At 44.3% G+C, this 15,163-nt stretch overlaps 1 protein-coding gene, 1 long non-coding RNA gene and 1 other non-coding gene across 9 annotated transcripts in view; 1 reads left to right on the forward strand and 2 right to left on the reverse strand.

Moving 5' to 3' along the window:
* The window catches only part of NOD1 (nucleotide binding oligomerization domain containing 1), a 63,109-nt gene that overhangs the window by 2,067 nt on the left and 45,879 nt on the right, over nucleotides 1-15,163 (reverse strand). The gene's annotated exons all lie outside the window — the stretch shown is intronic.
* LOC112825032 (uncharacterized) lies at nucleotides 507-13,333 on the forward strand. 2 transcript variants are annotated; one of them, XR_012380270.1, is made up of 4 exons: nucleotides 507-879; nucleotides 3,011-3,127; nucleotides 3,841-4,004; nucleotides 11,217-13,333. It is a non-coding gene; the product is annotated as an uncharacterized lncRNA (long non-coding RNA). The 2 variants fall into 2 exon arrangements; XR_003208600.2 differs by having other exon boundaries at nucleotides 11,525-13,333.
* LOC112825333 (small nucleolar RNA SNORA24) lies at nucleotides 6,741-6,833 on the reverse strand. The gene has a single exon (XR_003208651.1). It is a non-coding gene; the product is annotated as a small nucleolar RNA SNORA24 (small nucleolar RNA).

Consider the following 15,163-nt stretch of genomic DNA (forward strand, 5'->3'; position numbering starts at 1 on the left):
CCTTTGCATAAGCTGTTCCCTCTACCTGGAACACTTTCCTATTCATTCTTCATGGCTTAGCCTAATGCCACTTCCTGAGGGAGAAGTTCCCTGAAACCTCGTCTGTATTAGGTTCCCTTCTTAGCTCTCTCCTTTACAGCATTCACAATGAATTGCTTGAATGATTTTTTTTCTTTACTGTGCATCTCCCTCACTAGGTGGTAAACCCATGAATGAGGTCAGGTCCATTTTGGTCACCACTGGATGGTGCTAGCACTGTGCCTGGCACTCAAGCACTTTGTTATTCAGCAAATAAAATGCAGCACTAAGCCCCGAGGACACAGCAGTGACTCTTGGTTTTTTGTTTTGTTTTGTTTTTTGGTTTTAAAAGAAACAACCCACAGGCTCCAAGTGGCCTCACTGAGGTTAAAGCCCCAGGTCAGTAAACCAGAACTTAAAACCTAATCAAACTGCAGTTTCACCTCCCCAGGAATACAGCCTTTAGCCAGGCAACCTGACCAGGAAATTTCCCGAGTCCCCTTCTGCTCCTTAGGAGGGCAACCTGGCCTAAACAATGCATTTCTGGCTAGTAAATAATGCCTTTTTAATGCTTTTTAATGCCTTCTCTGCTCTGCCTTTCAAAAACCTTTCTCTTGTTTGGCTCAGCGGAGCTCCTCTCCACTTGGTAGACGGCATGCCACCTGATTTGTGAATTGTTGAATAAAGCCAATCAGACCTTCCAGTTTATGTGGTTGAATTTTGTTTCACAGCCTTGGTGGCAGCACTGGGATCTGCAGCGAGCTTCTGATGGCCCGTGGGGACGGGGAGAATCACTGGCACGGGGGACCTCCTGCGAGCCCTCCTACGTTCCCCTTTCTCGCCATTGCCTGGGTGCCGCCAGTGAGTGCTCTCAGTTTCTGCCCCCCTCTTTGCCTTCGAGCTACCGACCTAATTGGCTTTCCAGTCCAGGTCAGCATAGACTGGTGGGGGCTCTCATAGAGCGCCAGTGCTTAGCCCTGGGTTCAGCCCGCCAGTCCACGCTGGAATCTCTTCCGGGCTCCCACCCGCAGTCCCCATTTACTGGGCTTTGCTGCTTGAATCCTTTCCCATTTCCAGTCCGCCGCCCCCACGCTGGAGGCCACTGGGTCAGTCCACGCAGGGAACTGCCCATGCTGGGCATGGCCTTCTCTTGGCCACTCTGTGGCAACACCTTGTGGTTACTGCTGGTGTGTTAAGGTGCATGTTTGTCTTGTTTTGTGTAAACAAAGCCTTAGCTAATGGGATCCTTAAAATTCTGAAGAGTCAAACATGCCACCTTCCAGCACACCTGCTCATTTTAGGTCAAAAAACCATGGTGCCGGGAGCTGTGAATTTCTACAGAAATGGCAAAACTCTGCTAAAGACAACCTAGCAGTACATTGGCCACAAAGGGGAACGTTCCCATTAGACAAGGTCATTTAAGAAGCGCATTGGAAAGCACAAGTTCCCAAACCGAATGGGATGCCTGTTTACATTGGCAAGCAGAAGCTCCAAAAGGTTTCAAAATTCTGAAATAGTTTCATTAAAAGGTTAATAAAAAGATTTAGCAAAAGGCTCACGAAAATTAAAGGTGTAAGAGGGACATAAAGCAAGACAGAAGGAACTCTTGCTGTCCCCCTCTGTCCTCTGAGCACTCATTCTGCTAATCCTCTGTCTGCATTGCTTTTCCCCGCTCTGAAAATGCCACCGGAAACAAAATTGGCAAGGTGTTGGCCTTACAGGCGGCCCCCATATTGGCCATACAGGGCCCCTCTCAGAGTTAATGAAACTGAGAAATTTTTTGGTAAACTGCTACAGCCAAGCGGTTGGCAGGGGGCGGCGCCTGGGTGGCTCAGTCAGTTAAGCATCTGCCTTAGGCTCAGGTCATGATCTGGGGTGGGGGTCAGTGGGGGGTGTGGTCCTGGGATCTTGCTCTGCGTTGAGCTCCCTGCTCAGCGGGGAGCCTGCTTGTCCCTCTCCCTCTACTGCTCCCTCCACTGCTGCTCATTCTCTCTTTTCTCTTTCACTTGTGCTCCCTCTCTCTCAAATAAATATCTTAAAAAAATAAATAGCTAAGGGGAACCTCCCGTAGATAGCAGAGCCCGCACAGGGGACCCTGGAAAAACTGGCAGAAGCCAGTGAAGGGTGAAAATGCTTACCAGAATCACTTCTTCTGAAGGTGCCCGCGGTGCCCATGGAGAGGGGAAAGGAAAACTGCACGTCGCCCTTTCCTTCCTGAATCTAAACCCATTGTCCACTGATGCCCTCCCTCCCGGGGGCGGCTGTCACCCTCTTCCTTGTCTCATTTTGCATAACCAGGCTTGGCTTTCTGCCTGCCTGGGACGTGCAGGTTGTTGCTGCTTTCTTTTGGCTGTCTTTGGGAGTGACTCTGGATTTCGGGAAGGTAATATCCTTCGCGGCCTCTTTGGGAACCCGTCTTAACACCCAAGGGGGTTTATTCAGTACTGCCAGAAATATCTGAAATTCAAATCTGTACCCAGAGGGAAAGAAAATGAATGAGGGTAATGTAGTTGGGATAGGCGGCCGACCTATGATGTCATTCAAGTTCCAGCCCAATTCTTTGAGAAATTGAAAGCAACTGTCCTTTTTTTTTCCCTCAAAATAAAAGTCCGCTCCAGGCACAATTCAAAATTCACCTATTCCTTTACACCTATTCCGAAACTTCCCTCATTTATCTCAAAGGCTCGTAAATTACTGGTCTTGGGAAACCCAAGTCCTTCTTGCAGGAACTTACATTCTTTCTCTGTCCCTTGAAGTTATACATCTATTGAACACAACCCATCAATCACCTGAGACAGAAGGGAAAAAAGAGGCCTTTTTAAAGTACAAACTGCTAAAAAGGGCTCTTGTGCCCAAACTCTAGCACAGCCTCAAGCTTGATTCCAGGGACAGATACAAATCTTAAAAAAAAAAAAAAAAACTTCTCCACAAATATTAGTAACTATAGAGTCTTTGCCTCTGTACTTTTAAGATTTTATTTGTTTGTTTGAAGGAGAGAGAGAACACAGAGGAAGAGGGAGAAGCAGACTTCCTGCTGAGCAGAGAACCTGAACCAGGACTCTGGGATCATGATCTGAGCCGAAGGCAGACGCCCAATCGAGCCATCCAGGTGCTCCTGCCTCTTGTGTGTTTGTATGTATGTCATAAATGTGAGATATTGTTTCTGGATGGTATTACTAAAATCAGTTTGTAAAAGAGCAGATCGTGGAAACAAAGCCTTAGCTAATAGGATCCTTAAGTTCTGAAGAGTCAAACATGCCACCTTCCAGCATACCTGCTCATTTTAGGTCTAAAAACCACAGTGCCAGAGCTGTGAATATCTACAGAAATGGTTTGCTGGTTTTGTAGGGCCCAAGGGCAGGCTGCTCCAAAATGTACCACTTACTGATTGTTTTAAAGAAAACATATCTAAGAGACAACCTGTACAAGAAGGACACTCAGACCCTCCTCTGTCCCACTGAAAGCAGGAGATATATCTCCCATGTGAAATGAATCTCCCATGTGAAAGTCACCCTCCCTGTGCCAGGCTGGTAGAGACATTCTTAGCATCAGAGACAGGAAATTTAGAGCCAAAAAAGCTGTATAAACAACCCTTGTTAACTTTTACCAATTTAATATCACACCCCCAGATTCTGCCTAGAATTCCTTACTAATTGGAGCTCCCAAAGTTAAGTTTTCTTCGTCCTGTCAATTCCTCATGGATTTATTTATTGTCTCTGCCTAAAAATACAAAAACTGCCTGCCTTGGCCATCTCTTTAGGTCTGAATTTCATTACTGACCCACTGTGCACACACAATAAAACTCTGTTTTTTTCCTTCTAGTTAATCTGTCTTATGTAAATGTAACTCTTAGTCCAGCTGGAAGAACTTGAAAGGTAGAGGAAGAACCTTCCCTTCCCTTCAGTTGGCGTAGCTGGTGGATACTCATTCGCAGGACAGCGGCTCGCCCAGAGATCCTGGGACAGCTAACGCACCTCCAGCAGAAGGTAAGGTTCTGACCATGCCAGCCTCCCGGCTTCTCTATCCGCAGGGCCTGGTGGAACCTGAGAGTGGTAACAATCTTTCTTTCTCTAAATTTAGTTAGCGGGAGAAAATACTATAGAACTAGTTCCTTGGGCTGAACAACTTTTGGTAAAAATTTGGTAGTGTACTCTTGGGTGACTATCATATTCTCCCAGAGGTGGTCACTGTTTTTTTTTCATCTGTGTCTTTTTTGTTGAATGTCATTGGAAGGACTCCTCACAAGAAGACAGAACGCAGGCTTCAGCCCTATAAGCCTGCTTTGTAGCCGGCCTCACAGACTGGTGAGGTCACATTTCTCCTCAGAACAGGGTCTGTTTAGACAAACTCTGCTGTGGGTTAACACGCACATGAGGTAAAGGCTGTTGCTAAAGAAACATCTTGGAAACCCAAGCGACAAAATTGGTGGTCACGGATCAGCAGTTAGAAGCTGTTAGATTGCTTGTCATCTAACTCAAAGATCCCCCCGCCCCCCGTTAGGATAACCTGGTCATGGAATGGGTTAGATTGACACTCAGTCTGCTGCCGGCCTCAAGAAAACATCCATGCAGTGAGGTACACAGTAAAACACCACACAGTCCCCAACCTCAAGGCACAGCCCTTCTAGGTCTTGGTTTGGCCCCCGGAGCCCCAAAGCTTAGGCAGGGCTGTTAATGTTGAACATAAGAGATATTTCCTTTTGTCTAGTTCTGTGTCCTAAGCGCTTGGCTTTGTGACGCTTTGTGACCAGTGAGCGTATTTTCTCTGGTCTCCCTCACTTGGGAGGGCACACTTAACTGGGGTGCATCATGGCGGTTCAATAGACCGGGGACCCGAGACACACAATAACCAGCAGCGCTCTCTGTCCGGCCACACCAGCTCTCAGGGAAGTTTGTCATAAGGGGCCCCAGCCCCTAAGGGAGGGGCCTCTGTTGCTTCAACCTTTCTTGCTCCTTAGTGCTAGAGAAATCTCATTCCAGTAGCACCAGCCCAATGTCACAGATTAGCAGGTCTGTGACTAGAGGTGTCTTACATTCTGGGAGACCAGAGGCACCATACACACTACCTCATTCTTACAGCTTGTACAACGAAGGTGGTTGCTTTCTCAGACTATTCTTGGGAGTAGGCTTTTGGATCATGGGGGCTGCATCATCTATGCTTGCTCTGGGGACACCTCTTAAGCCATTAAAAGGCTTATGGGTTTGAATCACTATTGAAATTAATAAGATCCAATTTGTCAATGGCCAAACACTAGATCCTTTAAATGGGCTATTTGAAAGAGAAAAATTATAAAGAACTCTCAATTGTCTTATTAGTATAATGGCTAGTCTTAGGGATTCCCTTGACAAGATAAAAGAACAAAAATTAGACTTAAGACAGATAAATGTCCCATGAAAATTCCCCTTCTTTTAAAATCTAGCCCAGCCTCTAGGTTCAAAGTATACAGACTACTCTTATAAATGCTAGAAGCCAGAAAGTGAATTTAACAGAAGCACCTAGGACAAACAGGAGGGTTTGGTTTACTGTAATCAATCTCTGTCAGCCTCAGACTTTTTTTTTTTAAGATTTTATTTGAAAGAGAGAGAGAGGAGAGACAGTGAGAGAGCACAAGCGGGGGAAGCTGCAGGCAGAGGGAGAAGCAGGCCCCCCGCCGAGCAAGGAGCCCGATGCAGGATGCGGGGCTCGATCCCGGTAGTCTGGGGTCATGACCCGGCAGATGCTTAACCGACCGAGCCACCTAGGCACCCCAGCCTCAGACCGTTTTATATGCTCACCTTTGTCAGGTGTATTCTAGACCCTGCCCCCTACTGCAAAAAATTCATGTCCCCCAAACAGCAGCAAATCTTTGTAAAGCCCTTTTTCCTCCATTTTCAGAAGATCCTACCAAACTTAGAGAAACATTAAAAAGATTTGACTATTCACAACCTCCCCTTCACAGAGGACAGAGATGACCAATAAAATTTCCCCTAGGCTCTCCTAGAAATGATCAGAGGAAGGCTGATGCTGACGGGCTAGTAGAAGTCCTGGCTGAACTGTGTAACCATGAAGGCTTTTGTTAAAATGCCTTATACAGACTGTACAAAAGCATAAAATTCCCCTTGATATAAAGAAGCAAATTTAGTTAAAGAGGTAGGCCAGTCCCTTGATATTCAGGCTGGAATCCAGTTCTTTGGGGGGATTAAAAACAACTGTCTTTGTCTTACAAATCTCTATAAAACTAGAAATGCAACTCCAGAAATATGTCGAAAACCACCTATCTTTACCAACCTCCTCCATTCCTCTCAAAATATTTGTGGATATTATCAAAGGTCAGGGTATTGGAACAAAATTGCCCTGTAGTTAAGGGAAAAAAAGGCAATATTTTCCCCCCAGAGCAATCAAGCATTTTATTTCATTATAACAAGGAAGCACTCAATTATTCTCTCCTTAAATGCCATATTTCGGCAGAAATAATATTTAGGCCTATATTGAAAATACTGCCCCAAGAGTTTCCAGAACATTATTCACCACTCAGGACCCTAGCTGTTGAGATTTAAAATCATGTTTGGCAATGTCCCACAGCACGCTAAATAAACAAGTCTTCACCCACATTACTTTGAATTTCTTAATATCTTGTCCTGTGTTCCATTGCCCATCGGAACAACTGAGCTTCCTAGAAACATTTGACCAATAGCTAGATGTGTGCCCAAGAACCCAGCACCCTCCAGGTTTTCAAAAGTGAAGAGGTTACCTGTGAATCGGATCCCCATTAAAAGGGTACGGCTTTGCCAATAAACAAGAATATGCTCTTCCGTGGCTAGGAAGACCACACAGCTGACCGGTTTAGAAAAGGTCAATTTTAAGTCACAATTACCCCAAAACTCTTAAAGTTTTTTGCATTCTTTCTGTCCCTTTAAATCATAAATCTTACGTCTTTGAAATGTGAACATAGCCCACCATTACCTGAGGCTGAAGGAAAAATGAGAGGGGAAGCGGCCTTTTTAAAATACAAACGATAGGGCGCCTGGGTGGCTCAGTTGGTTAAGCAACTGCCTTCGGCTCAGGTCATGATCCTGGAGTCCTGGGATCGAGTCCCACATTGGGCTCCAGGCTCAGCAGGTAGCCTGCTTCTCCGTCTGACCCTCTCCCCTCTCATGCTGTTTCTCTCTCGCTCTCGCTCTCTAATAAATAAATAAATAAATAAAGTCTTTAAAAAAATAAAATAAAATACAAACGATAACAGGGCTCTCGTGCCCACTTGAGCACCTCTGATAACAGGCAGATAAGCTCCAAATCTCCACCTTGGACAAAACTTCGATACTTTCTCTGTACATTTTCTACCCCATCTTCTGTAGGACCTAGGTAGGAACCATTCTTAGAAATGCAAACTTGAGAGAGAGGTTTTTCATTAGAAAAAGGGAGAGAGGGAAGTATTTGGAAATTGGGCCTATAATCGCTCTATAAACAGAAGTAAAACCAAAAGCTAGAAGATTTTGTTTGCCTCTGGTCTGTGTATTTGTATGTGTGTCCATGTAGGTTGTGAGATATTTTCCGTATTTCTGGGTGGTATGGCTAAAATTAATTTGTAACAGAGCTCTATTTAGTTTGTCTGAAGGCATGTGCTGGTAAGAATTGGGCATTCTAAAACTCAGAAAGCTTGTGGTGTGCCTGGGTGGCTCAGTCGGTTAAGCGTCCAACTCTTGATTTCAGCTCAGGTCATGACCTCGGGGTCATGACCTCAGGGTTGTGAGAGGGAGCTCTGTGTCGGGCTCCGTGCTCACAGGGGAGTCTGCTTGAGATTCTCTCTTTCCCTCTGCCCCTGCCAACCGCTGCCCCTAGTTCTAAAATAAATCTTTGATGCGTTAGCCTGGTGATGGGTATTAAAGAGGGCACATTCTGCGTGGAGCACTGGGTGTTATGCACAAACAATGAACCAGGGAACACTACACCCAAAACTAATGATGTATGGTGATTAACATAACAATAAAAATTAAAAAAAAATAAATCTATAAAACTCAGAAAGCTAAAAACTAACACAAATGTTTAAGTTCACGTGATCTGGGAAAATATTTGGTATTAAAGCTAATTTAAGATTATTGGTTTAATTAAAACAGACCTGTCTTTAGCGTTATCGGCATTAAATATAAAACTTTTATTCTGCCTGTGTTTACTGAAAGTCAAATGGGTTTCATGTTCTCTCTGTTGCAAAATCTGTCAGAAAAAAAACCCAGAATAATGGTTGAGTCTAATGCCTCATGAAGTTTTATGGGTAGTCCAAATATAATAACAAGTAAATTAAATAAATGTAAATTAGATAAAAAGGTTTCTAGGTAAATTTTTTTTTAAAGATCTTATTTATTTGAGAGAGTGAGCACAAGTTGGGGGGAGAGGCAGAGGGAGAAGCAGACTCTGCACTGAGCAGGGAGCCCCACAAAGGGCTCCATCCCAGGACCCTGAGATCATGACCTGGGTCAAAGGCAGATGCTTAACCGACTGAGCCACCCAGGCTAGGTAAACTTTTAAATAGCTTCCAAAATCTTTTTGATGGTAACCCAAAACTTTAAAAGGTTTCGCTAAATTAAATGGATAAATTCATTGAGTATCTAGTGGCTCAGTCAGGTGTCTGCCTTTGGCTTAGGTCATGATCTCAGGGTCCTGGGATGGAGCCCCACGTTGGGCTCCCTGCTCAGTAGGGCGTCTGCTTCTCCCTCTCCCCCTTCCCCCACTGGTGCTCACTCTCTCTCTCTCAAATAAAATCTTAAAAAAAAAAATTCACTGAGTATCTAGATCATTTCCCAGTAAGAAAAAGTAATACAACATTAAGTATTAATATAGGTTTACCTATTTTTAGTTTCCCTGTATAAAACAAATTTGGTTCTGTTTTATGCTGCTGTACTATGAAGAAACATGTTTCTAAATTATGAAATATATTCATAAATTTGCCAATCTAGGGGCACCTGGCTGGCTCAGTGGACCATGTGACTTAGGGTCATGAGTTCAAGTCCCACATTAGGCATACAGCTTACTTCAAAAAATTTTTAAAAATTTGCCAATCTAAAGAAATCTGCTGTAACAGTTTACAGTGGCTTACTAGTTAGAAACCTTAATTTCTAGTGAAAACTAAGAGTTAAGAATTCTAATAAATGTAATTAAGGCAACTGAAAATAAGAGAGACAAATCTATATGTAAGAAAATTAAGATGTGTGTTTTGGGTGAGAAAAAATATGAGGAATAAAAATACATTCCTGTTGAGGAAAAAGAATATAAGTTTGTCCTGAAGTGAAGTGAAAACTTAGGGCAAAATCTGGATGTAAAGAAAAAAAAATTGTAGAAGATGTATGGAAAATAAATCTTTTTTTTTTTTTTGAAGATTTTATTTATTTGACAGAGAGACACAGTGAGAGAGGGAACACAAGCAGCGGGGCGGGAGAGGGAGAAACAGGCTTCCCGCTGAGCAAGGAGCCCGATGCGGGGCTCAATCCCAGGACTCTGGGATCATGACCTGAGCCCAAGGCAGACGCTTAACGACTGAGCCACCCAGGTGCCCCTGGAAAAGAAATCTTTGGAAAGAAATTTTCTGTGTGGCTAGTACTGGGTAAGATGAGGGTAAATTTAAGTAAATGAGTTTTATCCTCGAAAGTACACTGGTACAAAATTAAAACTGTTTTCTCTTTGTTAAAAGGTCAAACTTCTCTTGAACTCCTGGTCTGCTCTTAGTAAGAAATTATAAACAAAAGTTTTTCTTTATAAAAAACAAGGATTCTGTGTTTTGCCAAAATAATTTCCTATGTTTATCAGGTCTTTGGATTACTTAAACTGAGTCTTAATACTAAAAGGGCTAAATTTTGCTTACAACTACGTAACCTACTGTATTGGCCTTTTAAATCATCTTTTATTGTCACTTTGGTTAAAGGGATAGTTAACTATTGTTTTATAACAATTCATGATCCTATTTAACCAAATGTCCAAACCTTTTGATATTTTTGACATACTTCCCAAAATCAAATTCTAAAATGAAGTCTTTCTGGCCACAATCTGAAATTTTCCAGAGGCCCCTTGTACATTTCAAAGATTTTTGTGAATAATTAAACTCATTAGGCTTGTTTGTTGTGTTTAATCCCATGGACAGCACTGTCAGATAAGTGCTACCAAACTTTGTATTTGTGTAGATGTCAGTTATCAAAAATAAGTGTTCTAAAACTTATATGAAACTCCAAACAATCTGATATGTCCTGATATGTTATTATCTTAAAGTGTTATATGTCACAGAAATAACCAAATTTCCTTGCCACTTGCATTGTAATAAACTCTAAGATCTTTAACCATGGCCATTTTTAAGACTTTCATTGTTTACAGTTATACTTTTTACTCAGTTGCTTTTACAGATGCCTCCCGCAAATACATTTTGTCTTAAATGAGACTCATGGAAAGACCTCTCAGTACAGATTTCTGATAACCTTCAGCTCATAAAACTAAACTGGGTACGAATTTCCCGAACTAATGGAAGAACTAAATTCAAGCAGAACCAGAAAAATATGTGACTAAGTTTTAACTAAGGAGGATAACTTTTATAACTTTTTGGTTAAAACATTGATTTTTAAAAAATGTTTTGTTTTTCCAGATTTAGTATTTTAAAATAAAAACTTTCCTTAAAACAATTACTAAACATAGGTTTATCTATGTTTGAGTACTTATTACGGAGAAACTAAAAGATATTTTGATATGTTAGGGCGACTTTGAGAAATTGAAAAAGGCATATTTTTAAGAGTTAAGAATTCTCATAAAGGGGCACCAGGCTGGCTCAGTCGAAAGAGCGTGCAACTCTTAATCTCGGGGTCATGAGTTGGAGCCCCATGGTGCATTTAGAGATTACTTAAATAAAGCTTTTTTAAAAATTCTAACGTAATTAAGGCTACTGGAAATACGAGAAACAACTCTGTATGTAAGGAAAGAAGGATATGTGTTTTTGGTAAGAAAAAATACGAAAAACAGAAATATATCTTTGATGGAAAAGAAGGTAATTTTGTCCTAAAGTGAGACTGGTTATTTAACAAGGGAAAACTTGGGACAAAATCTGAATGTAAAAAAGGAAAGTTCTAGAAGATTTGTGGAAGGAAGTCTTTGGAAAGCCATTTTTATATGTGACCAGGTAACTTTTGTGCAAGGCAGCAGCAACAGAATCTATAAAGATGTGGATTAACTCCATTCTCCTTCTGCAGAAAATGGCCCTCTCAGTGCCAGACGTTTGCCATCCTGACGTCCTTATAATATGGCAAAGGTCTGCTCCAGAATCAGAGAAATTAAACTAACAGTTGGGCTATGGGAAACCCAGGATGGCCACTTGATTCTTCCTCACTCCCTAACAAACCCCGTTTTGCCATCCTGCGCCCATCAAAGTACATTCAAGATGACTCACATTATAAATAGACATTAGTGGGGAAATGTCTTATAAAATTGCAAAAACAGTCTTTTAGCAATGTCTGACTGGTCGGGTCCACAATCCTGAAAAAACCGTTTTTGTCCCCAGAGGCCTCAGACCTCCCGCTCTGGACCCTTTGAACACCGGTAGCTGCACTGCACTCAACTGCCTCTTGGTCCAGGTCCCCAACGGTCGTGTTATTGCCTGTGTGTTTTCTGGAAGGGTGGAAGCCTTTCCGTCCCACAAGACTGTTGTCCTCACAGTAGGAAATAAAAAAACTATTAAAATTGTTTCCCACTTGGGGTATACCTTGTATAATCTCCAGTGATCGAGGCACCCTCTTCACTTAATGAGAACCTTGCAGATTTCCTGGAACCCTATCCGTGTACAACCCTGTTGTTTCATGCCAGTGTGACCAGCCACTGTGAGTCTTTCGTGTCTTGTGCTCCAGCCTGTTATGAACAGCTTCAAAAACCCATTTGGGATCCCAATTCAAAGGGTCCTGTTAGGCACAGTCTAGAGCCTGGTGATGATTAGGGATTCTGGAAACATCACCAGAGAAAAACAGCTCTTGGGACCTTCGGGAATGCTCCTGACCAGTGACACCGCTGCGCAACTAGAAGGCACCGAGCCTTGAGTCCCCCTCACACAACTGAAGAAAGCTCCACTGGAGCCCTGGTCCTGGACAGACGCTGGAGACTGACCAATTACCCTGACCAGGGAGAGAAACACTCGCCACCAAAGTAGACTGCCTCTGCTCACGATGCCGGATCAAGACTTCACACCGGAACTGAACAGGACACCATTTGCCCTCTTTTCCTTCCCTTCCCTCTGGCATTGGCTTGGCGAGGTAACACCCTTATCTTTCCCTCCCAGGTCACCGCTCAGGGGGCAACCTCTGGAATTCAGAGCCACCTTTTATTTTCAGGAGAAAATCATACCTTTATTAGGTCGAGTCCTGTGAATTTACATCATGAGTGAGAAGGGAACTACCAGGAGGCTTTCGTGATTCACGACTCTCCTTTTAAAGGCAGATCCCTACTCCCAGGGATAAATATAATGAGGCTCTAATCAGGAATTTCTCAATTCTTGAAATGTTTGCCAAATTGCCACGAAAGCAAGAACTGCCCAACAAAGATCCCTAGACTCTCTGGCCAAAGTTGTTCTCGATAACAGAATATCCCTTGATTGTCTTTCAGCTGAGCACGGAGGTGCCTGCTAGAGCCAGTACCACCTGCTACACCTGGATTCACCATTCTGGGAAATTTGAAACTCAATTACATCAAATCACAAAATAAGCCACTTTCGTTAAAAAGATGATTCCTTCCCATGGGGTCTTTGATTTGATTTTGATTGGATTGGAGACCATAGCTTCAAAGTACCCTGCAAACATTGGGAATTACTTTATCATATCATAATAATCTCCCTGGTGCATTATATTCTCTCAAAAATTTTAAATGCATGTTTGCAGCCACTAACCACCAAGCAAATGGTCTCCCCCAGACTGGACCAACAAAAAGGTACAAAGAGGACAACCGACTTAAAGGAATATAAATCTGAAGTCATAACCTGTGAATGTCACAGAGATAAAGCCAAAACATCATGACCTGAGAATGCCAAAGATCAAACTCTGAGAACTACAGAGCAGTAGCTGAGAGGAATGGATGTAATCTTTAGTCAGTCAACATAGAATCTCCTCCTCAATACTAGGAAATTTACTGAAAGGTCCCTTCAGCTCCCCTTAGGAGGGCAAACTTACCTAAAACAATGCATTCCCTGCTAATAAATTCGTCTTTGTTTATGCCTCTGCCTTTAAGAACCTTTCTCTCGTTCGGCTCAGCAGAGCTCCCCTGTACTTGCTAGGTGGGATGCTGCCCAACTCCTGAATTGTTTAATAAAGCCAATTCGACCTTCCAATTTACTCAGTTGAATCTTGTTTCTTTAACACCATGACCCGGGCCCCACCCTCAAAGAGTTTGCCGTCTGGAGTAGACCGCCTCGCAGGACAGAGGTGTGTGATAAATGCCGGACAATGTCAAGTCACGGAGCACCCGACCTCCTGTCTTTGCAGCAGAACCCACGGCGGGACTTAGGGCTGCAAGTTCTACTGGGCCAGGGGCAAAGCAGAACCAGACGTCAGTCCCGACAGCGAGTCGCTGTGCCGCCGCCGGTGGCTGCAGACAGGGTGGCTCCCTCACCGCGCCCAGCACCCCCCCCCCCCCCCCCAGCCCTGGACGGGACTTCGCAGAGCCCAGATCCATGGCGTCACCCACGTGGGGTAAGCTAGGGATGGAAGTGAAGCCGCCGCCAGGCCAGCCCCTCCCCTGAGCTCTCCTTCTTGCCTTCTCTCTCAATCCGCCCCCTGCCCCCCATACACACACAAAGTGCCTCCTTCCAGCTCTGGGTAGCACACCTGGAAGTTAAAGACACCTGGCCCTGCACGAACCGTCCCTTGTGTAGGGACAAATGCACCTCTTCAAGCTTGACAGCTCACTAAAGCAGCTGTGGACCCTTACAACTCTCCTCCTCAGCCTCTGAGAAGAGTCGAGACCAACCGTGGCCTGCAAACTTCTGCAGCCTGGCCGACGTCGTCCTCCCCCTCCGCCCGCTGTCCTTGGAGCACAGCAGCAGCAGGACATGAAGGGCTTCTGGGGAACGGGCCACAGGCAGGAGGGGCTTGGGAAGAACGCAAACTCAAGTCCACCGAGCTCTCACAGGCCCTCCGGACCGAGGAGGGGGCGCGGCCGCGCAGGCGCAGAGGCCACAGCGCCTCCGGCTTTCTTCCCTCGAACAGTGTTTTCCAAGCGTTTTTTAAACCATGACCCGAGTAAGAATTACATTTAACACTGTGAACCAATCTGTTCATACGCACATACCCATATCTGAAATTATATTATAAAATCACACGGCAGGGGCGCCTGGCTGGCTCAGTCATTAAGCGTCTGCCTTGGGCTCAGTTCATGGTCCCAGGGTCCTGGGATGGAGTCCCTGCTTCCCCCTCTCCCTCTGACCCTGCTTGCGTTCCTTCTCTCGCTTTGTCTGTCAAATAAATAAAATCTTAAAAAAAAAAAAAATCACACTTCATACTACGCACAGTGCTTGCTGGTACTCTGCTCATTTTTTAAATAATGCTGGTTGCAACCCACCAAACTCATTTTGCTCCGCTGACAAGTTCCAAAGAGAAGTTTAAAACGCACTGTTCTCGGAGCTGAGGTCAAGGGACTGTACCTCGATTTACTTTTTTTTGGTTGGGAAGTTTTCCCCCAGTCATGAAGAAATAAAGTAGTTAATGAGTAACTACCCCCTGAGCTGAGGATCTGAGTTCACAGAGCAGCCCCAGTAAGAGCGTGAACTCTTCCTCCGGTCTGTCCTCTAGGGAGGTCTGGCTCTGCCCCCTGTCGGGTCCTCCACACGGTCACTTTGCAGGGCTGTTTCCCGCTGGAGGTGCAGGAAAAACTCCAGGGCACTCAGGAGTCTGTTCAGCCCCCAGTTCTCAGCTCTTAAGAGTAGCTGTGGACCCTTACAACTGTCCTCAACAGCGTCTGAGAAGAGTAGAGGCCAACCGTTGCCTGCAAATTTCTGCAGCCTGGCCTACGTGGGCTCTGATTTGCCAGTACTCTTCAGCAATCAGGGTCCTTTCTGTCTGACTAACTGCCATTTCCCCAGCACCCAAACCATGGCTGCAACTGTTGCTAATGGGAACTCCCCCCAAACCCCACTTGGCCCTGCATATCCTACAAGCCCAGA

The sequence above is a fragment of the Callorhinus ursinus genome, unplaced genomic scaffold (assembly GCF_003265705.2).
Source record: "Callorhinus ursinus isolate GAN/ISIS: 27379988/994484 unplaced genomic scaffold, GSC_fseal_2.0 scaffold12, whole genome shotgun sequence".
In the NCBI taxonomy this organism is placed as follows: domain Eukaryota; kingdom Metazoa; phylum Chordata; class Mammalia; order Carnivora; family Otariidae; genus Callorhinus; species Callorhinus ursinus.